General features: G+C 39.6%; 1 long non-coding RNA gene across 33 annotated transcripts in view; it reads right to left on the minus strand.

Annotated features, from left to right (window-relative positions):
- LOC115495650 (uncharacterized) overlaps positions 1-24,604 on the minus strand; it is a 318,954-nt gene that overhangs the window by 285,825 nt on the left and 8,525 nt on the right. For all 33 annotated transcript variants that reach the window (XR_012056508.1, XR_012056522.1, XR_012056510.1 and 30 more), the window contains exon 2: positions 2,608-2,727. This is a non-coding gene — a long non-coding RNA (uncharacterized lncRNA). The remainder of the gene's footprint in view (positions 1-2,607; positions 2,728-24,604) is intronic.

Consider the following 24,604-nt stretch of genomic DNA (forward strand, 5'->3'; position numbering starts at 1 on the left):
TTGAAAGACTCTCACTGACTTCACTAGGTTTAGATCAGATATTTCATAGAAATTCATGATGGAGAGTGGCTGACTAAAGGCTGCAGGATTTAGCAAGTATTTTTATGAGGGAATGCACAATTGCTATTTGCTGCATACCTGAGAAGCATAAAAGTAACAAAAAAACTTCAGGCTCCAAACCCCTATTTTATCTCTGAATTCAGGTATTTTAACCAAAGAGATAGAAAACAAGCCAGAATTTTCTCTAGCTTTTCCTACTGACTTTCCTCTGAATTTTTCTGCTGTTCATCCCACACTGAGGTTCATCTCTCTGCCCCCAGTCAGAGTATAGTGTTGGATACCTAATTTTAAGTTGCTACCTTTGTGATTCTTTACTGCTATAACTGTCTCCTGCAGATCTAAGAAGTATCTCGTATTAAGCATATTAAAATTTTTTTTGAACATCTTCTGAAAGCTAAGCAGTTATGAAGGGAAAAAAAAAACAGATTAGAGTTACTAAAGAACAGAGAGAAGGCAAGTAATTTGTGCTAAGGCAGTCAGGAAATCACAAGCCTAGAAAGACCATGCAGAAAAGTGTCTGTATTTTGCCAGTGCTACTGAACAATACCCTACTGCCTGGCTTTTTAAATAGTTTTTAACATTTAGCCCTTTTTAAATGTGTAATTGTGTTATGGATACTAATTTCCTCAGAACTAAGTATAATTATTCTTCTAAATATTTGGTCCATCTCTATTGTAAGCTCTTTTTAAGACAGCTACAAAATATTGTTAATATTTTTGAGTTAATAGTGTATTTAGAAGGTCGTGTCAGGTTATTGCGGGGAGGATTAAAAGATTTTCTTTTCTCCAGAGCCCTTTGTTATAAGAAACCAAAGAAATTTAAAACAGGATTTATTCCTTAGAACCACGACAAACCAACAGAGTACCGTGGCAAGAGCATGAAGTAAGAGCACTCTGGGCCAGGAAATTTACAAAGAGAGCTTTCTTCAAACTCAAAAGTTGAGTTGAAATTTTAAAGCTCTTAATGGTTCTACATTAAGGGCAGCAAAAGACAACTGGTTTCACAGTCATTCCCACTTACAAATTATCTTTCAAAAGTCTCTGATACAATAACTGGTGAGCTAGTGGCTGTCACTAACACAGGCAGACATTCCTGGCACATATAAGCTTCATTTGGTACTTTTCAAGCCAAGCCCAGCTGGCTGCTCCCACTGCCACTGGCAGGAAGAAAGGATAGTGATGAGCATCATTTCAGTGGAGAAACAGGAAAGACAGACAGGAAGGAAGAAAATAAAAAGGAGAACCCGGGAAAGTTTGGTCTCAGATGTCAAAACAAATCCACTGACAGATAAAATGGATTTTCTCAACAGATGTTACTTAGAAACAAACAAGTCTCTCAACCCTTAGGATCATGCCTGTAGGAAGTTTTAAGTCAGGTCTGCATCTTCATAGGAGTGCTGTCATTATATTAGACAACTACTTAGACAGAGTAATGAGGATATCAGGGTGAATGATAGGTCAATTGAAGTGGATGTGCCCTCTGACTTAGTTTCAGATTGGAATGAACCAGCCCTATGAAGTGATTGTGGATGTCCCAATATTCATTGCTCAGAAGGAATTTATTTGGAGCATGTGAAAACCCCCCAAATACTACAAAAACCAAAGCATTAGGTATTGTGGTGGTTTCCTCTTATTCTTTTAGAATGACCTCTCTCAAATAGACAGAGCTTAGACCTTGCTTTCTACTTTATCTTATTCTGTTTACATTACCTTCTACAGTACCTTATTTTGAAAAAAAAATCTATGTAGATATTTTTTTCTCTCTGTCATTAAAGTTACCTTAGCATGACAGTCACTTCTAAACATTACATCAAAGTGATTTCTTGAGCAACTGAAAGTAAGAGTATTGGTCACATGCTCATGTTCTACTGGAACTGGGCCTATAAATATTCTGACCATTTCCAAATGAATGTGTCATGCCATAATGGATATCCTGAAAAAAGAACTGATGCAACAGCACCAACAGAAATATTTATATATTGTTTTGAAAGATTTCATGAACAGGTGGCTTTCATCTACTACACAGTATTCCTAGCTTAGCTACTGCAACGGTGAACAGATGTTTTTAGACATCATCAATAGGATTACTCTAAAATTTTCTCATCATAAATCAGCACACTGCAATGTCCTTTCTGGTGGGCAGTTAATATATCCTGCTTCTATCGGTTCATCTATATGATAGTTCAGGGGAGGATGAATGAGCTCACTTCTATTTGAGATGACAGCTTGATGCAGCATTTCCAGGCTTAGCCTAACATGCCCTTACTTGAGGTCAGCCAGCAACCAGTCCCAGAAAACATGTTTGTTAGATGTAACTGAAAACAGTTTAGCACTCACATTAAAGTAATAATTAAACATGAACAGTGTGCCTTGATGTTGTTTAAATGAATGACACATTCCATGCCCAGAGCAGTTTTCAACCCAGTTTTGTGACAGACAAAACACAATAACTGATCCAAGAAAGAATTAATGAAAAGAGTACCAAGAGGTTAAGCAGCTATCATTCTGACTGAACCATATATATTATGGTGTCTCACATATAACATACCTCAGCAAAGAAGGTGGAGCTCAGTTGCATCCAGCATGCCTCTACTAAAACAGCTGGCACAAACGATCAGATGGGCTTGTTAGCAGCTTCCTCTTGAGAGCTGTTATGTAAGCATGGAGACTGTAACAAGAAAAAGAGAAAGAAATGGAAAATAGCTAGATACAAATTTCAAGAAAAAAACATTATTTATATGCATCTACCTTTGTAATTCTAACCTGACACAAAAAGGAAACGTAAGTTTTTTTCCTCGACTGTGTAAACTCTAATTTAAAATAGCTTTTCATAGAGATTTGTTTACACAGTTTGTATCAGCTAGACATTTCCCAGAAACCCAGAGCAATTGATACTATTGACATCTGTACCCAGAAGTTTCTCTTCTCTCTCTAAATCACAATGCTAAGATGAGAACCCTATGTCAAGTGACTCTAGACACACTGCAAAAATCCACTAGGCAGTAGGTGAGCACTTAGAAAAATTAACTTTTATTTGGGTTGGATGCAGCTGCAAAAATGGGGCAGGAATGAACAGGTTAGAATGCCCCATTACTTGGCCTATTTGAGTCATTAGAAATGCTCTATACTGTGAAAGAGTAACCATTTCTCCACTTAGAATTATGAAAAGAATCTTAAAAACAGGTCCAGAAGCAGATACACAGTTAAGTAACTGAATCCCAGTCTCTGATGTCTTGCTTTCCAAGTGACACTCCTGAGATGCCCATTTCCAGGTATACTCCCAATGGGCTTTCCTCATCTTAACAATCATTTCCAATTCAGCATCTGCAAATGAGGCTTCTCCTTATACACAGAGTTTAGGCACTTTCATTCAGATGAACTATACTAGAATAGCTACCTTCAGCACTATAACATTTATTTCTTGTGTATCTAAGCTGTCAAAAGGGCACCTGGCCACAGAACTGCTTTGTACCTGCTCTGTGCCATGTGAGGGGACACTGGCTCACATGAACAAGAAGAGATGGCTCAGCCTCAGACAGCTGGTGAGGCTATTGTGCCCAAGTGTCCCCCTCACTCTCCCTGAGCTGATATTTGAGCTGTTCACAAACCAGCTGCTGAACCACTGGAGTTATTTAGCTCTTCAAGGGTGGGGTAAACAGCTAGAGGTGATAACCACATTAGCTGTCTCAAGCTGGCAGTAACATATAAATCAATCAGAGGCCTCTAGGCACATTGAAATGGAATACACAGACACCAGCAAACTAAGCAGGAAGCTGCTTAAACCAGCCCTTAGGAAACACAAAGACAAGTGCAGTCACACACACACACACACACACACACAGATTCACACTCACAAATGGCTCAATCTCAGCCTCGGTTTTCTGTTCTTCCTCTGCTGAGAGATTTTTATCCTACATCTCCCAGAAGAAATTCAGCCACCAAGATACCAGAGCACGTTCCCACTGTCCTGCCCACCATCTGTACACACACACCTTTTTATTTTCTTCCTTTTTAAAAAATACTTTTTCTCTTTCTAGATGCCAATTAGTCTCAATAAATACATCTACCTGTCCTTCCTCTGTAATAAATATCCTAAGATAGATTTTCTTGAAATCATTCCTTTTCTTATCCCTCCAGAAACTGCACGGGGAAAATTTAGTAGGAGGGCACCAAATACAAAAATCCCAGCCCCGGATAGGGTTACATCATTCTCCTGGTGAAATGTTTTAATTCACCAAAACAGGCAAAAAATCTCAACATCTGTTGACTGAAAGGTAAGAACCCTAAGGAATGCTTGATTCAACACCACAAAACAGGCCTTTTTCTGACTAAATTATACATATTCTCTACACTTTTTTTTTTCTGTAACCACAAGCAAGACAGAAAAGAAAGAGGATGAGAACACACTTCCCTCAGTTTTAAGATGTGGGCTGAACCCCACAGGGATTGATGTGGTCAGGACACAGGCAGGTGGCACAGACTCAGAAACAGACTGATAGGTTCTGTGGGTATTTCACTAGCAGAAACTAGCCCTGAAAGGATTGGCATAGAGGGAGAAAAGGTAGGTGGGGAGGCAGGCAAATGCCAGTGACACCTAGAGATACCCCAAGCACTAAAGAGACATTTAAATATAATTCCTCACATTAATAGATATAATTCCTCACATTAATCTAGCCCACTAGTTCTGGTGATTCAGTTGCCTGCACAAAGAATTGTGCTATTCTGCCAGAAAGCTGCATATCTATGGAAACATGTGGAGAATTTCAGCCATCACCTTATCGGCACTGATCATTTATTTTCTTGAGATAAAAGCAGCAGCTGTAATGGCAAGAAAGTAAAAATATTATGCTTGTTCATACCTTCTTTTCATACAGTTTAAGAAGAGAGAACTTCCCCTCTTCTTTACGTTCAGCACTGGCAGATAGTGTGACTTCCCTTCTAGAGCCACACACATTGTGTGTACAGGTTGTGTCCAACACTAACCTACAGAACCATTCTAAGGAAAAACACATAAAAGAGAAGTGTACTTAAAAATAGAGTCACAATCATGTGCTGTACTCAGCGTGCTTAAACAGTGCACGTAATACAGGTCAGTGTAATAACCACTCACTCCTCAGGTTTCTAACGTGAAGGAAGATACAGAATGGAACCATAGTTCAGCCTGGAACTAATTCTGGAGTACAGCCAGACTCATGCAATCCATAAAAATTCCTGTGTCAAAATGATGTGTCCCATTGTCTTGATGCCTTGATCAAGGTTTTGAAGTTTCTCATTTTTCTGACATCTCCCACACTAACAAACTTACAGTAAACATATGCTAAACTAACTTACCACCACTGAAGTTCTGCTCAAGAATACTCCTTTGAAATTTTTTAATCAGTATATGTAGCAGTGAATGCTGTCCTTGTATAGCTAGTTCTCTTCTGTACAAATTACAGAGTCCCTTGAAAAGATAGTGAAAATGCAAACATTATTGCAAAAATTCCCTTTGCCTGCAACACCTTACAAAGTTACATGCTTTACTTATCAGCCACTGATGAACTGACTACAAGAAAGTAACAGTAACACTTAGTCCTCCGGTAAATAATCCTAAACACAGAGTTCTCAATTATCACAGCGGTCTTCAGAAAATAAATCAATCAGCATCCCCTTGTTTCATACTTAATACTTCCACATTTTTACTCAGGTTTCCCATCATAAAAGAAATCAATTTTATTAAAAGGATTTTTTAAAAGTTTTTTCCACTTCTTTCAGTTATTTGCATGGGAGAACTGGAATGGCAATTTACCAGAGCATATGGAATATAGGTAGAGTGTACAAGTACCCTGTATTTTCATAAAGTCTCTCCTAACCTCCTGAAAAGCCACTGAAAGAATAAGAAAAACCAATTCATATTATAACTCAGTAAACCTTCTCAAGATTGTTAAGGAAGCTCTGCACTCCTGGTGGGATCTGGGTTCCTCCTGCCCCCAGCCATCACATGGTAGATGCTCTCCACCAGAAGAGCAGCCACGGGCTCCTGACAAGGGAGGAGCCTTGCCGGGGATGTGCGCTGTGCCACACCTGCCTGCCCGGGCTGGTGCACCAGCCGGGGGGGATTGCATCACACGAGATAGGAATGCGTGGTGAGAGATCTCCAGTTCTCAGAGACTGAATACATATGAGGGCTATGATTTTTGAAGCCAAATTCTTATTAAAAACAATAGAAATTTGGGTGTACAAATCCCTTCGTCTCTGTCCAGCCAAAGCAATTCCTCTCCCCCCAGCCTCTAGCTGCTACCCATTGGTTAGCACTGCTGGTACCATTTTTTAGAAGGATTTGTTGCACAAAGAGAGAGACTTATTAAAAACAGAAAAGAATGTGTTGTGCCTCTGTAGCCAGAATCATAGTTTAAAAATCTGCGTGCCGTATTTTCCTGAATGCTCAAAAGATACAAAAGAGTTATAAACCCATAAGAACCACCTAAGCTCAAGTATATGGCTGGTTTTCATCTCCAGTGATTCAAAGGAGGTATGTTTACTACTGCACCTGGCACAGCACGCTTCCAGAAGAAACATTAAAAAACAAAAATGTTTTCATTAGTATTTTTTCTTTTTAAACACTTCTCTCCATTATTTATTGGTTCAAATTGGTAGTGATCTGTTTTAGGATAACAGTCTAAAATGAAAATATTTTCATCTTATTTTATGATTATTCTCTTTTGCTATAAATAACCACTCAGATATCAGGCTCTTTAGAGTCCTATTTTGTCTTTCCACTTCACTCTATAGCTGTATTGACTAAAATCCAAGAAGGATGATTACCTTTATTGAGCTAACAAGGTGTAATTGTTTTCTCTGCTCAAGGTGAAATTCACCCAGAAGAACCAGCAGCTTAGTGCATACTTGTGACCAGACCCTGAACTACTTGTACAACCATTTCTTCTATTACTTTCTATTTAAGTAATGTGAGTTCAGCTAGATATTTGTGATTTTGCCAGGAATGAAGGAGAGGAAATAAAGCAGCCCTTTAAAAAACTCTCAAAGCCGCTGGAGGACAAGTCAGCTGATGAGTATGTTTATTGCTCTTAAATAATTTGGGAAGAAAAGAGGAACCATTTCAGTGTTGAGAAACCTGTTAGTGAATAGACTAGACACTAGGTAAATTGCTATGTTTTCTTTTTATTTTTTTTTTCTGCTTTGTAGATGACTATCACAGCAAGATTATTTTTTTTCTGTTACAATTATTTCTGAGATGAACAGAGACGTCCATTGTCAAACCAGTGTCCCAGGGTGTCAGCTGCCTGCCTGCCAGAAGCCCAAATCCATGATATTACAGACATACTGCCAAGTTTCAGCCAGCGATCCAGCCATTGCCCAACGCTGTTCATGAGCACTAATAAAACTGTCAGGTGTGACTCAGACCAGACCAACCAGAAGTGACTACTGGCTCTGGGGAAGGGCTGGGGAAACAGGGACACAGGAAGTATTCTGGACAACCTTCCTAATGGAGATGAAAAATAAATCATCTCAGACCATTCTATTTTGTTCCACATTTATGGCCCACAGGTTAAGGGAGAAAAAGAAAATAGGATCTCAAGTTTAGAAAGATTGTGACACAAGCTGCACAACATGCCCTCAGCATTTTCATCAGGAAACCAGTAGAAGAAAGTTCTTCAAAATACATTACCATATGATTCCTGGATGAAAACTGTATCATTATCACTTTGTTTTGAAAAGATTGACTAAAGCCCAGCAGAATGGTGGAATATGTAGATGCACTTCAAATTTGCAGAGCATCTGTCTGTGAAAAGTAGAAAAACCTTCACAGGTTGAAAGGGTTGTCAATTAACCATTGCCTGTGAAACTAATAGGATGAAATAAAAAAGACAAGCTCTGCATTTCAGCAGGAAAATCAAATTAACAACTACAAAGTAGAAAAAGGCAAGTTAGCTACAGAGTTGTAGATGTTAGAAGTATAATTCTCTTGTAAATATGGTGTTCTATGAGAAGTAACTAATCCACACCTTCTGGTACTTGCAATACCTCAAATCAAAAATAAAGCCCAGTTTTGAACTATATCTTTCAAGATTTATGCGGATTTAGTCCAGAAAAAAAAAAATAAAAAAGGTTGGAATATACAATCTAGGAAGAAAAGCTGAAAGATTTGGGTTTGTTTAGTCTAGAAAAGAGACTGAGGGAAGACATAAGTCTTCAAATATGCAAGATGCCGTAATAAATATGACAGTGATCAACTGTTCTTCAGGTTCAGCAAGGTTAGAAGAATAGTTCCTCTTGCCGTGTGGTAAAAGGAGATTTGTTGGCTATTAGGACAAAATAACTAACAAAAACAGCCATGCACTGGAACAGCTCACCAAGGCTGGTCATGGAATCCTCATCACTGGAGTCCATTATGGAAAAGTTAGACACATCACTGTCAAAAATAGTCTTGGCTCAGCCACAAAACAGAGAAGTGAACTGGTTGCCTGAGCTCCCTCCCATTCCTACACTTCTATGATTTACTAGGGAATATGCAGTTTCTTGCACAAGCCACTCTTTTTAGGGGTTTAGTAAGTCACATTGACTAATATATTGCATGCAAAAACCTCTATCCCAATGCCAAGTATTTCAAACTCTGTTTAAAACTTTACCACTGTAAAAACCGTTATGTTCTAGCAGGAAAATACAGGAAGTAGTACTCTACAATATTATCGTACCAAGGGACAAACCAAGTAATTTCAAAAGACCTTTCAAAATCTCATGTGTGACAACAAGGCAAGGTCAGAAAAGGCCAATGACATTTGTCTCAGAAGGTAAGAAAACCCCAACACAGTTGGGGTTGTCACAGTCTGACAAAAGCCAACACACAGCAGTGGCTGAGGGCTACATAGAAATTGATTCAACACACTGCTACAGCAGGAACTCTCTGGTGTCCAGGGCATCTTGTGTATAAAAACTTAACATCTAACTAGCTGACACATTTCAGAAGCTTTCATCCTAAAGGTATCTGGGGATAACCCTGGTGAACTTATTAAGCATGTCAGACACTTAAGGAATCCCTGAATATTTAGAGCATTGCATTAGGAAAAGTAATACTATTTTCTGCATCAAACTATAATCAGTTCTTTGCAGAAGGGCATAGAAAGCATTTGCAGATTGTAAGCCCCAGCAATGAGTCCATTACAGATTCACTGACAAAGGCATTGCTTCATGTGTCAGCATGTGTGACACATCTACTACAAAGAACCAAATTCCTGTCTCAGACCTTACACACCACTGAGTAAAACCAAGAAGAAGAAAAGGAAGTCTAGTCCTTTGCTAAGAATGAGAAGAAATGTTAAAGACTGCCATACTGCTGGCTCTGGCAGAAAATACTCTTCCAAGAATTGTGGTGGCTCCCCTCCACTTTAACTAATGAAAATATTAGCAAAGGCCAATGAAGGCACAATAGCATACTGTTAAATTCTAGGGAGAAAAATCAATTAAAGCTAAAATATTCAACACTTGAGAGCTGTTATCAGCTCCATAAAACATCCACTGAAATATCCATGATGATCTGACAAGGCACAATTCAGAAGAGTACTTCTGAAATCTCACAAACTTCAGTGGTATCCAGGCAATTGGTAGATGCTGTCTTGGTCAGAAAGATTCTCCTGAATTATTTGCCTTCAAAAGCATTTCACAAAAGTGTCTGATGACAGCATGGAAGAATGCAAGCTACCTGCAAGAATAATTCATAAGAACAATAGCCAAGGGCCTGAAGGAGCCCAGTTTTCTTGCTAAAATTTTTCAGGCAAGCTTCTGCAAAACATCTTTCAGTTTTAGAACATTTCTACCATAGGGATTCTGTTTTTCAGAGATCCCATTCCTGCATTCCTTGCAAACCCAAAAACACCCGCTGACATCATTGGGCAATGCATTGGCATCAGGAATACAGGACTAAGCCAACAGAGGTTGTGGGTAGCCAAAACTGTGCTGGAAACAGTTCATCCCAGTTTGGTCAAACCAACTTTTGAAATCACAGCTGGTTCAAAAAATTGTGACCTTCCTGGGGTCCTAGCAGACCCTACTCCCTGCCATGCTCAATGCAGATGACAGCACTTCTCATCTCCTCAACCCTCACAAGCTTGGACCCAGAAATCCTTTTTCCCACACTTAGGGAAGCAGTTATTCCTGCTCCCTGGCCCAGCCCCATTCCCTTACTCCCTGGCCCCACTCCCGGAACCAATTCATATGCAATGGGCTACACATCCTGCTGGTGAAGAAGGGCTAGGAGGGACTGTCTCAAAAATATTTTAAGTCTTATTAATGAATACAATATGAACTTCAAAGTCCTACTGGAGAGCGCTATTTGTGTAATGGCAAGAAAGAAAAACAAATGTATCTTGAATCCTGACGCTATTAAAGGCAGTGGAGAGAAACACCCAGGGAACCAAGATTTCAATCAACAATTGATTTGAGACTTATTCTTGTAGTGGATGGAAGGAATCTATTCCTGAGAGAAGCATAGAAAAGGAAACTCTGGATGGAAAGAAAACAGAGATCACAAAGCCAAAGTGCAAGCATTGAGAAAAAGCCAGAGTGAATTACAACAAAAGCAGCTAACACAAACTAACAAAACCACGTTAGTTAAAATGGGAAAAATAGCTTTGTTGGTATTAGCTTAATAGGCTTCCTGTAAAGAGTCAATGGGCCCTTAATTTTCTGTTATTAGTACTGTGCTTAAAGAACCTTAATCATCTTTTTACAACCCAGACATACGACCACCATATAACCCCAGGCATATAAAGAGCAGAGACACTGCAGATTCAGGACTAACTCTGCTCTCAAATTGGCAAACTGGTTTTGGCCACTGGCTTGCAGGGGAGGGAGCATGAAAATGCTCCTTGGCATGAAAATGTCTTAATTCAGGTAATCAGGGTCAGTTGCTCCCATGCAGCTGTCAAAATCTTTGGAAGGTTAACCACCTGTCTTGTCCCAGGCATGTTACGATCAACTACATTTCTGAAAAAAAACAATTATTGGATTTAACAGTCTCATCCCGCTACTTCAGCTACTTACTGCTGTAGGTTGTTGAGGTGTGACCTGTGATGAACCCTGAGGAAAACACAGAATCTCAAACACAAAACTGTTGAGAAAATCCCTTTCATATAGGGGGATCACTGTAAAGCAAAAGTCCTTTTCCTTTTGTATATTGGAAAAGAGTTGGCAGATCAGTATTATATTGTAAGCTTGGTTTTTCCCTACCCTGCACAGCACTGCACCAGTCTTTCAACTATAGTACACTCCTACCCAGTGAAGCAGGAAGACAGAAACATGATTATTATTTTCTTTACTTTTCAGGCAATGATAGTATACATGGAGAAAAGAGAAGATAGGGCAATGTTAATATGATTAACACCTTTAAGTAGAACAGTTACAGTTCTGAGTATTCTTTCTGCAAAACCAACACTGAAATACAAGGACCAATTCTTGGTAATAAAGTTGTTTTCCCAGACAGCGTATCACTGGTAAAAACTCTGCCAGACTTCCTGCCAGTCTCCTCAGATTTTGGATGATGTTCAGAGATTGAACCCTCTGGACTACAAATATCAACAGGAAGAAATCCCATTTTGCAGTTTTTCTCCTATTTGCCTTCTCTGCAATTAAATGCCTTCTGCTACTTAGTCTCTTCTCTACCTCCAGCAGAACATTGGTTTTCCTGCTTCAGCAGACCCAGTGCTCGGATGTTCCAAAGAAAGAAGTTAACAGCTATAAAACCTCTCCAAATTTCTCTATTGTACTGTTTGACAGACAAGGAAAATAACTTTTGACACTACGGGTGTTTTTCATTATGATGGGGAGAAAAGACCTGAAACTACATTTCCCAATAGGCATGACAGATTGATTTTGATGGTGCAGAACACTGTCATTAGCTGGCCACGACATTATTGTACTCATGTCATAATAATCATTATTACAAGTAGATCAAAAATAAATCGCCTGAAAACTAACTAAATAAAAAACCTTCACACCTCAAAAGCCAAATCAAAATTAGCAGAAGTAATACCATATTCCAGCAGCCTTCCTTTCTATGAATACATTTTATGCTTAATATTCCATTTCCAGATTTATTTTTTATTTCGTTGCTATATTCACTTTCAACTGAAGTATGGGAAATAATCCTTCAAGTCTTCTTAAAGTCTAAAATCAATTGTGCAGCTTTGCTTTTAAGTTTATATTTGGCTTTGGAGAAAAGAAAATCAAAATACCACAATGTTGTCTTCAATCTTTTCATTAATTTCACAGGATTTCTAAAAAAAATGCAAGCTACATATCAAAACTTTAAATTACAAAGTTCCATCTTGGGATCTGGAAGAGTCTGCAGTTAATACTCACTGCAATTAGAATTCTTCATTGTACAGTGGAATCTGTATTCAATGGCTCAGTCAGAAAGCATTTTTTATATAGACTGAGGCAAAATTTTCATGAAGTATTTGATAGTCAGAGGAAAATGGTTTTTGAATTAAGCAATACATATAAAATTTCACAACCTTCTTTGACAGCAGATGAAATTCACCTTGTGCATCCTTGACCAAATCTGAAGTAAATCAGTTGATATCAATGGAATGAAACTGATGTCAAAACCCTTGGGGCAGTCCTACCTCTTTTAGTTGCAAAATTCCCAACTATTAGTTGCAAAACTCCCAACAACTTCAGATCCCATACATGTAGCTCACAAGCACAGTGCTGCTCTTGGTTGGCCTACTAACCCTTGTGACTTTACACATGCTAAGCTTCCCCTTCCAGTCTCTGAGGAAAACCCTCTGTCTATTGAAGGTTCCTGGCCTAAGGTATCTTTTTCTTTGTTTACTGTCTGGCTGCATAGCTGTCTGGCACAGATTTCAAAGTACAGTAGCTCAAAAATATGCTCTGTGCATATGTGCATAAACCCTGTAGTGGATTGCATCACACATCCTGCATCTGAAACTAAAAACTTTTACCTGCTTCTCTCTGCTATTTGTGGTTTACAAAGCAGGTAATAAAATGCAGCTGTATCAGTAACACACCTCGGTAGTTTAACATCATTGATTAAAGTGGATTTATTCCAGAATTACCTCAAGTAAATGAGTTCATTATATTGTTTCTTTATGTGTGCAAGAAAAAAATCCAAAATACTCTGAGTTCAGCACTGTTCACCTAATCCAGCTTCAATCTGTGCCAACATTCATAGTACATACAAGAAATTCTATACTCTACAGTTACTGAATTACATTTCTTACAGTCTTGCAAAGTTTGGCATAGTCAAATGCTCCAAATAAATTCAAAAGTACATTAAAAATGTACCAACTTAGTGTCAACATAACAAGCCCCTCAGATCAATAAGAAAACTGTTCTGTGAGCTTCCAAGGAGGTTGCTTAATGTATTGGAGTGGATTGCACTGAACTTGCTGAAGTCAAGCATTTAAGCAATATTTAGTTTACATAACCTAGTGATACAGAATCAGGATTAAACTGCCCAAATGAATGAAGGCAGCAATGGGAAAACAGCAAGTTAGATTCCAGCCCAGCCATTATATAGCCTTTTATATAAATGGCATAAATATATAATTAGATATCTATGTCCAGCTTCAGTGAAGCATTGTCATCACTCCTGCCACTACTGCCCTGGATTCAGCTGGGATAGAGTTAAATTTCTTCCTGGTAGCTAGAGCAGTGATGTTTAGGTTCAGTATGGGAATTATGCTGATAACTCAGATGGTTTAGCTGTTGCTGAGCAGTGCCCACCTGAAGTCAAGGACTTTTCAGTTTCCCATGCTCTGCCATGAGGAGGTGCACAAGAAGCTGGGAAGGGCATGGCCAGGACAGATGAAGCAAACTGGTCAAAGGGATATTCCATAGCATAGAAGGCCATGCCCAGTATATAAACCAGTAGAGCTGGCCAGGAAGGGCTGGGCATTGGTCAGCAGGTGGCGAGCAGCTGTATTGCGCATCACTTGTTTCTTTTGGATTTATTCCCATCCCTCTTGATTTCTCTATTATTATTATTATTATTATTATTATTATTATTATTATTATTATTATTATTATAGGTTTTTTCAGTTATTAAAATGTTATTTTCTCAGCCCATGGCTTTTACCTTTTTCCAATTTCTCCATCCCATCAGAGTGAGGGGGAAATTACAAGGGGGAAGTTACTGAGGGAAAAGGCAGGTCCATGATACTTAGCTGCCAGCTGGGATTAAACCACAAAACAACCCCAACAGCCACAACAACCACAAATTTATTTTTCCTTAAATATGAAAAAAAAAAAAAACTTTTTCATATTTAATTGCTGATTTTGTACTGCAGTTTACCATTGCTTACCTACCAGCCTTTCTAAAAAGGCTGATGCAGCCATGGCACAACAGCAGTACTGGAGTCCCAGTGAATCCTAAATTGTGATAGACTGTTGGTACAGGTGTCTCTTCTCAGACCTTGAACTTCTCACACATCATGGATCTTGTCAATTTAGACACAGTGAGAGGCGAGTTCTAGCTTTTTTATTCCAGGAAAAACAGGACAAACAGAGAAAGTACAAGGTCCTTGGAGGATTAATCAGCTCCCAACTCCTCCTTTACTCTGGACAGCGTGTGCTGGCCTAACAGGAAAAATCTGACCAACAAGACTGAAATCTGGCTTTTACCCACTCCTAGTGAAAGCAAAACCATTATGCAGTCTAAATAGATGAATAAATTTCTTTCAAGTCTATTAACATCCTTGATTTTAAAGCATTACCACATCATAGGTTATAATTACTGTTACTCAAAGAAAGTCAAAAATCTGGTAACTCTTACAGAATAGCTGGGGTTGGGAGAGACCTCTAGAGATCATCTAGTCCATTCCTGCTGCTAAAGCACCTATGGCAGGCTGCACTGAACCATGTCCAGGCATGTTTTCAATACCTCCAAAGAAGGAGAGTCCACAACTGCTCTGGGCAGCCTATTTCAGGGGTGTCATCGACACAGCAAAGCTTTCCTCATTTCAAATGGAACTTGCCCAGTTTCACTTTTTGCCAATTGTCTCTTGTCCTGTCACTGGGCACGAGTGAAAAGGCTGGTCCCATCCTCTTGGCACCCACACCTAAGAGATTTGTATGCACTAAGATCCCGTCATCTCCTGTCAAGGCTGGACAGGCCCAGGTCCCTCAGCCTTTCCTCACAGAGATGCTCCAGAGCACCCTTATCATCTTTATTGCCCTCTGCTGCACCCATGCCAGTAGTTCCCTGTATTTCTTGAACAGAGGAGCCCAGAACTGGGCACAGCACTCCAGATGTGCCTCACCAGGACTGAGCAGAGAGGGGCAAGATCACCTCCCTTGACCTGCTTGCAATGCTCTCCCTAATGCACCCCAGGATAACATTGGCCTTCTTGGCTCCCAGGGCACACTGCTGGCTCATGGACCTTGTTGTCCATCAGGACCCTCAGGTCCTTCTCCTCAGAGCTGCTTCCCAGCAGGTCAGCCCCCAGCCTGTGCTGGCACAGTGGGTTATTCCTCTCCAGCAGCAGACCCTGCATTTGCCTTTGATGAGCTTTACCAGATTCCTCTCCACACAACTCTCCAGCCTATCCAAGTTTTGCTGGATGGCAGCACAGCTCTCGGGGTACCAGCCACTCCCCCCAGTTTTGCAGTACTGGCAAACTTACTGAGGCTGCACTCTGTCCCTTCATCCAGGGCACTGATGACTAAGATGAATGAGACAGGACCCAATGCCAATCCCTGGGTAACACCACAAGCTATAGTCCTCCAGATGGACTCTGTGCTGCTGATCACAAACTCTGAGCTCTGGCATGCATTCAGTTCTCAGTCTACCCAACTGCCCTCTCATTCAACCCACACTTCCTGAGCTTGTCCATGAGGATGTCAGGCAAAACAGTGTTAAAATCTTTGCTGAAGTCAAGGTAGACAACATCCACCACTTTCCTCTCATCTACCCAGCCAGTTAGTCCATCCTAGAAGCCTATCAGATTGGTCAAGCATGATTTCCCCCGGTGAATCCATGCTACAACTTTCTTCACTCCAGCATGCTTAGAGTTATTCCATCCCTAGAATAAGTTGTTCTATTCTCTCTTCAGAGATGGAGGTGAGGCTGACTTGTCACCCTAGTTTTTTAAAAGTTTTAAATTTCTTTTAAAATTTTTTATGCCTTTTGATATTTACATATTTCTACTAGAGTTTCTCATGCACTGTTCATGTAAATAATAATTGTTTTGTTTTTTCTTTGTGGGAGGAGAGAATTGATGAACTGAATTCACCAGTGTAGTTGGAGAGGTGGCAATATCATCCTCCAATCCATTGTCACTTTTAGAATTCTCTATATTGCAAGGTCAGAAATAAAATTTCCTTCTGTTGTTCTTTTGCATCTCAGAGTGAGTGCCTGAGTTATTTCATGTCATAGTGTGACATCGACTGGCCTTTCATTTCCTGGATCCTCTTTCTTGCCCTTTTTGAAGACTGGAGTGACACTGACTTTCTTCCAATCCTCACATGTTTCTCCTGTGCTCCATGACCTTGGAGAGTGGTCTGATCTCAGGCAGCTCTTCTATTCTCCATCACCATGGAGAGTGCCTTAGCAATAACATCTGGCAGCTCCCTCAGCACTGGTGGGCACATCCCACAGCGGTCCCTTGATTTGCAGGAGTCACGTTTGCCTAAATGATCTAACCTGATCCTGTTCAACCAAGGGAAAGTCTTCCTTGCTCCAGACTCTTCTCTCTTGCCTCCATGGTTTGGGATTCCTGAGAGTTGGCCTCACCAGCAAAGACTGAAGCAAACAAGATAGTCAGTAACTCCACATACTCTGTATCCCTCATTACCACAGTACCCACTCTATCCAGAAGCAGACCCACATTGTCCCTAGCATTCCTTTTGCTACTGATGTACTTGGAGAAGCCCTTCTTGTTGTTCTTGACATCTCTTGCCAGATTTTATTCCAAATTGACCTTTCCATAATCTCTACTACACATCTGAATTTGGACAGAAACACAGTACATGTTTGTGAATGGACAAGCATGGATTTCTTTCTGCAGGTGAAAGGGTTAAGCATGTTCAGTTTTCCATATTTCTTGATCAGCTGATCCTAGAGAGGAGCTCTAAAGCCTGCAGTCCAATTCTAGCTTCAAAACTTTGCCAGTTTGCCCTCACTGCTTGGCAAGAAACAGCAAAATTGTGTTAACAGTTTCTTTCAAGAATAGATGTTAGTAAGTGCCAAATGACAGTTGTAATGACCCTGATGCATTTCTCTCCTTAGGGCTTTTTTGTTTGGAAGCTGGTTGCCGCCCACGAAGAAAAAGATCATTCTTTGTCATGAACTCTCCCATCACCCTGAGCTTTCTCCACAGCCACCAGCACTATACCTAGTGAGAGTAAAGTAAGAAACCACCTCCTATTTAACAAAGAGCTACTCCCACATGGGATTATAAACGCCAAAGTATGCATTAAAGGCCTGCTAAAATTCAAGGAGTCTTTCCATCAATTTTAACAGGCTCTTGGTCAGGTCTTGAGAGTCTGTTTTTATGAAATCACTAATTTCTTCCCTTGTTTATATAAAGAACCCTTTTTTAAAATCCATGCAGAAAGACTCTATTTGGACTTGTATCAGGGCAATGGTTTAATCATAAGTTAAATTAAGAAGTGTCACTGTCTGCAGCCAAAAGAAAGAAGCTAAGTCTGACACAGCACCTGTGCACTGCTTCTCAGGCTCAGCATTGACCTTGGTTGACAGGAACATGTGCCTGAAAAATGCACCCAAGGGGAAACTCATCACAACATGAACAATCACAGTAAAATGATAAACACCCACACTGCACAAGAAAGCTGCCAAACCCTCACAGCAGCCAGGACTCCAAGTGCATCTGGAAGGATGTGTACCAAAAGAATATGTGTGTATGCACAAGTATGTACGTATGTATTTGCACACACTCTCTTGTCCCACTTTGTGCCTAGAGTACCATATTTCATTATGTAATAAAATGCAAGCATAAAAATACCTTTCTGCTCCCTTATGACAGAGACAACTAAAATTATCAGGTTCCCCATATGCAATCATAGCAGAAGGTTATGATGTCTTGCAGTGATTTAATCATCCTGATCCATTCACATATATTTTTCTCCTTAACAAGATAACTGATGTGTTTAGCTTTGAGCAGCTTAGCTTTTCTTTTAATAATTTATGATTACATGCTCCCACAAGATCATCAAAGCTGTGAGAAGGCCATAAAAACACATTCAGTAAGAAATTAGTCTGTGTTTCCTCTTAACTAATGGAAGAAACAATGGTTTTAAATGTTGCATGGATTACTTTCTTGCACATGTGGTCTTACGCAAGATCCCTGCTGTAAAAGTCTAAGGTTGGCAGGCATCAAGGATGAACTGAAGAGCCAAAAGATTCTTTATGGGCTCAAATCTGTTCACCCACACAGGTACTTGCACAAGCAGAACACAACGCATTCATGCAAAGATCACTTAAACCATGAAAGATCAGGTGCATTCAGTGTTCACATTGTCAGAATGAGCCTTTCTGAAAGTGAAATGCAGAAATAGCCTGCTGTGCCAATGAAGACTGAAAACAATTCTTGCTCTCTTCTATCATCTTTCATCTAAAATATTTGCTGTCTCCTGCCACATGCAGCTATCCACAGACCAAGATTAATGAGTGCAATAAAAGAAGTTCAAGGTGCTTAGTTCTTCAGCATGAGAAGTGTATGTGTAGCAACACAAGCAAGAATGCAAGAAATCCATTCTTTCTGTACCTGTATGTCAATCACAGGAGATCGGTATCGCTCTTGTAAGAAGCAGACTTGGAAAACATTTGCACCTCTGGCGAAATGTATGGATATTCAGGGTTTAAGCATAGGTGTAATTGCAATCTGCCTGTAAGAATTTCTGATAAACTTCAATTTTGAATGCCAAATCTGACACCTTTTAGGTAGCTTTCACATTGCAAATGCCAACTCTGCTTAAGATGTGTGAAATCCTTGATGTGGCTAGAAAAAGCTGTAGATCAGCTCAAGCAGCAGATCCTGCAGGGTGCTGAGCCACTAATGTCCCTTCAAAATCACTGATGGAGTGCATTCCCCCTGCTCTTGCCCACATGTGTGCATTGCAGCATTTAGTCACATAAATATGGGAAGAAACAGTGCATGATTTTGTTTTTGTTTCAAAGACTGACTGTGCCTGCAGCCTTGCCAGAGCCAGATGCTGTAACTCTGCAGAGTTGCTATTCTGCAAGATGGGCCAGAATCTTCCAGTCGCTGGGTGTGGTGGGTGCGAGGTCGCCTCATTAGCATTGTTTGAAGCTGCGTGGGTAGTTTCCATTGTGGTCTAGCAGCCATGCACGACACACCCAAAGAAGCTGGGTGAACTGCATGCAGGATTTAGCCCACGCTAAATTCCACACTTCCACATCTGGATTGCTACCCCTACTCCAGCAACTTAGTTGAAAGCCTGGTAGGTACATCTCCAGAGACAAGAGATGGGTGAGATATTGAAACAGGAGACCCTTGTTTCTGCATCCTACAGCTCTTGAAATAAAGGCGAGTTTAGTAGTAGGAGGCAGATCTGTTCAAGAGAGTGTCCCAAAGAGAGAAAACATCAAGCTTTCATGGTTTCAGTCACCTAAGCTGGAAGTTCTGGAAACCCTGAGTGTAAAAGGAGTAACTTCCTACTAACAGTACAGAAAACATGGAAATCCCAGTATTTTCCAGACTTTTTGATTGCTGAGCAGTAAGAACAGATTGCCAGCTGGGAGCTTGGAAGCCCTGCAACAGACTTCCAGTCAGCCCACGGAGCAGGGCTGCCAGAGCACCACTGATAGCATGTAGCTCTGCAACTACTCCACAGAGCTGATAGTCAGAGTCACCTGTCAAATGCCATTTTAACTGAGAAGCTGCAGGAACCAGGGAGCATATTGATTTCAGAAATAAAATGTTTGTTGTTTCCAGCAGGAAATTATCACAACATTTCTAGTTGGCAGAAAAATTTCTTTTCATTTCCCAGATAAATTTTGACCAAAAACCTCTCCCCAGTACAAAAAAACAAAAAAAAAAAAAAAAAAAAAATTCCCATGAACCAGAATTTCTCTTGTTCAGCCAATTTAAATCAGTAAGAAGTGAAAGGGAGAACAAGAAGGAGGGGTACTGTTAACCTGTATAAAACTTCTCAAGACCTTTAAATTGCTAGACTTGTTTTCCTGTAGTCAGAGATGTTAATACCAGAAGGAGCAACAGCAAGTTCTTATCTCCAACTTTACATGAGCTGAAGTTACCAAGGCTTAACAAGTTACCACATGTCAGCTGAATCAATCAGCCCTTAAGTAGCACAAGACAACATGGTTTAACATAACCATATTTGTTACTAGCTAAACCAAGTTTCATTGCCTTAAATATGCCTCAGTCTAAATGCATAAACACATCTGGATTACCTTTAGATTTCAAGTTGGAAGGCACTGAGCTCTCATTAATCTGCAGCAATATATATATATAAAAAGAAGCCTAATTGATTTGCAGCATCATTACTGTGCTGTGCTACTACAGTGCCATTAGGAGCTCCACATGAGACCAAGGCTGCCAACTCCCTTATTTAAGGTCTCTTACCAGGCCATTCTGTGATTCTACAATTCCCTTACACAATAAGCAGGAGCAACAGCTGTTACTCTATCAGTTACTGATTAACTGAGCTAATTAACTAATAATTAATTAATTCCTGGTTCTACTTACCCAACTGTTTCAGCTTAAACTTATGTCTGAGTCTTATGAGAAATCTCTCCCAATCACAAAATGTGCTGCAGATGACTATTTGAGCATATCACTCTTTTTAATATATGCTATGCCCAGTTTATAGATATAAAGGGGAACCACATCAAGTAATCTAAAAGTCACGCAGGAAATCTGTGGTGTAGCAAAGCCTCAAATCCAACAGAATTCTACATCCCTTATACACCCTGATATCTCCTCAATGATCTCTCCTTTGAGACTACAGTCTGTCTCAGTTTCCCAAGTTAGTTGTCAGGAGTGCTAGCTTATGATCATTGAAAATAATGAGATTGCTCCTATTGCTATCACCTGGAGCTTTGCAACTAATTTTAACAGAAACGGGCTCATTGAATTCAGAAATCTAAAACTACCACAATGCTGCCCTTATATTGCAAATAGAGCAGTAGACTCGTTAACTGTTAGAGGGAATATGTATATACGTATGTATGTAATAACAGAAATACATAAATTTAGAATATGTATGCTGTTGTGACAACAACAGACTTAAGTTTTACTTCTGTAGCCAGAAACAACCTGCAGACCCATGCAACATCCTGCATCTGACTTTTGCCTTGTTTACTTTCTCAGGGCCCCTGTTAACTTATCTCTCAGTCTATAAGATTCCTAGTCTAACAGAGATTTCAAACTGCTACCATTATGAAGTAACTGCAATGATTTAAAAGGAAACAATAGCCTACATCTATGGAAATTATTATATTATTTTGCTTTAAAATAGAGATAGAGGAAAAGGCACATTTCAACACTGAGGTCAACATTCAAGAGTACTAGCTCACCCTCCACCAGGACTGTCAAATGTAAGGATCGAATATCCCATGGTTTGCTGTGATTAAGGACACACTCACTTCCCAGCATTTGCTACAGTTCTGGCAAGTCGTGAGACAGCAGACTTTAAATCTGTAACATGACTGATAGAAGTGTTGTTTTTAAAGGTTGAAAATGTTTTAGCACTAAATATTAAGTCACTCAGAGATTAGAATATGTATGGGATCAATTTTTCACCACATTTCATCAGACTTTTATGCTGTGAAAAATAGTGGGGTTACTCTGGCATAAAACCAATGCAATGGAATGGAGACTCATACCTGTGGTCACTAACGTGGCCCAGTTGTATCTACAAAAGGATATGGGGAAAAATATTAAGAAAAGGTGTCAAAGCCCAAACATGTTCTAAAATGAATTTCCAGTGCAACACTAAGTAAAATCAACATTGTTTTTTGATAAACACTTTGGTAGCATGTGTTGGAGAGTCTGAATCTCACTTTTCACTCATCATTGGGACTGCAGAATTTATGTCCATATCAATTACAGAAAGTTGCACCATCTTGCCACCAAGATGCAGGTGAGCCTGCAGTAGGACAAACTTTGTGACACAGAGGTCACATGCCATGCAAAGTTACAGATAGAAGCAGATTCCAGCAAAAAGCCTGACATCGTTCTAGGCTGAAATCATTCTGACATCTGCTAGGCTGTGCTGTCTCCACTTCAATTCTCTCTCAGACATTTTCTTATTGAATCCAAGACTACCTTTTGAGTTTTGCCCTTGGTTTATGTTCTCATAATAATGACACTCATTTGAAGTCAGAGAAGATTCATGAAGGCCATGAGAAGATAGGCCAAGCAGTACGGAAGAAATTTCTGCGCTAGACAAAGTTGTAAGACACAAATCCTGGAAGATGGTATTCTGGAGAAAAATGGCTTGGCACATTGAAATAAAGGCCATAAAGTCATAAAATTATAGAATCATTTGAGTTGGAAGGACCTTAAAGCTCAGAGCCTTCAATTAGAAAATTCATTTAAATCAACCAAAAATGAGAAGGTCCACATTGCTCTTTGCTCCTTTGGGTTTGTTTTCTTCAGTTTAGATCAGCTCTGCCTTTGAGCTCTTTCTGCCAAACTCTTGACAAGTTTAATTTTGAAAACTGACAACAACAAGGAAGCTTTTAACCGTTTTTATATTAATCTACTTCAACTCATTTTTATCTAGCTAGAGGCAGGGTTTAATCAATTACAGGTTCTTTCTCTAAAGAAGGCCTCAGCTCAACTTAACCACAGTTTACACTGTGGCCTACATTACTAAATTCCAATGGCATTTAACTTTTCAAGGTCTTTCTTTAGAGTGGTAACACTGAGCTTTACATGATACACAGACAAGGGTTTAGGAAATGCCAGATGGTTACTCCTGAAAGGATTTACTGATGGACTACGCCACCACTAATGGAAAACTGAAGAGCACACTTAGCCAGAGTATTGTCAGACGTTAGGATTTCTTACTACTCATCACACACACACAAACAAAAAAAAAACCCTTTCATGCTTACTGGGAAGCTCCTGGAAGAGCCCAATTCTGCATTCCCTGCAAACCCCCAAATTTCCTTGGATTTCACTAACAATTTTGAGTTGCACAAGCATAATTCCCTCTCCAGCTAGTAACTTCTGCCAGAGCCACAAAAGGCATGACTCTCCTACAACTGCTAGCCAGAAGATTTAGCCTTTTTGAGCTCAAATTGTCAAGCTTTTCTCTAGCTCTGGTAGTTCCAGGTTCAATTCCTGGTAATGATTAGGACAACAGTTACTTCACAGGGAACACTGAATCCGTCTCTAAGTACTTCAAAAATTCTTAATCTAGAGGAACACCTTTAGTTTTATTTTAGTAGGCATAAATGTATACCCACATGCTCTCTCAATATATGATTGGAGGGGAAAAAAGCAGTGAAAATTGATTTGAAAGAGGAGGTGCGGATAAATAATAAATGCTTATATAACACAAAATGGCACATAATATTAGAAATAATTTACTGCAATAAAAACCAGATGTCGCTGTGTCTGTAACAACCCCACAAATTTCTACTTGTCTGTTACCTCTGGGGTTTTTCTTTTACATATACACTTACATGTTAAAACTTGCAATTTCCATGGCAAAGACAAATCAATGAGCTTTTATGTCTGAGCTTATGAGGTTTGCTAATTTTCTAAATTTGCCTATAAAACACATAACAGCTCCAAGCAGATGACTCAAAAAAACATATAACATTATCTGTGTATGTATTTACAGCTTATGTTTAGGAGGAAAAACACATTCAGTGAGAGAGTGACATCTTTTCAGGAATTTAAACAAAACACACCAAAAAAAAAAAAAAAAAAAAAAACAGAGTGAAATTTAGGCTCACAAGCAGGAAGATATACAGCAATAATTGCATAACAGCCTCACTGATTTTTTGCATTGGCTCAAGGAAGCTCACTGTATGAGCACACACTCTTTGGTACACTGTAGCTAAACACAAAAACTGCTTAAAATCCCTACTCTGGAAAAACTTCTGAAAAAACTTAATTTGAAATTCTGCTGCAGTCAGTGGGACATGCTTATCCATATTTATATGCTTGGCAGCTGAGGACCCAAAAGATCTACAGCAGGTTCCTCTTTCCCCTTGCACATTGAGGTTCTTTCAAATCCCACCAACCATTTACAGAGGTACAGCTCTCAGCTGAATAAAATGCTTACAATAATCTGGAGAGCACAGTCTAGACAACCCTAATCCTGAGAACATATTTGCTACCACAGGGTACCAAAGGTCTTCAAAAATTTTAAAGAAGTAGAGAATTTCCTTCCCTTTGGAAAGAGTGAAGTCCGCTGCATGTGTTTACTTGGACTCACCCTAACAACTGCTTTTTCCTCCACAAAATGTATTAAGGGCCTAATATCCTCCTCTATTCCTACAGTGATCAAATTATACAGACACATAAATTATCAAATATCAGCATTTAAACTGTTACAGT

This window comes from Taeniopygia guttata, chromosome 5, assembly GCF_048771995.1.
Source record: "Taeniopygia guttata chromosome 5, bTaeGut7.mat, whole genome shotgun sequence".
Classification (NCBI taxonomy): domain Eukaryota; kingdom Metazoa; phylum Chordata; class Aves; order Passeriformes; family Estrildidae; genus Taeniopygia; species Taeniopygia guttata.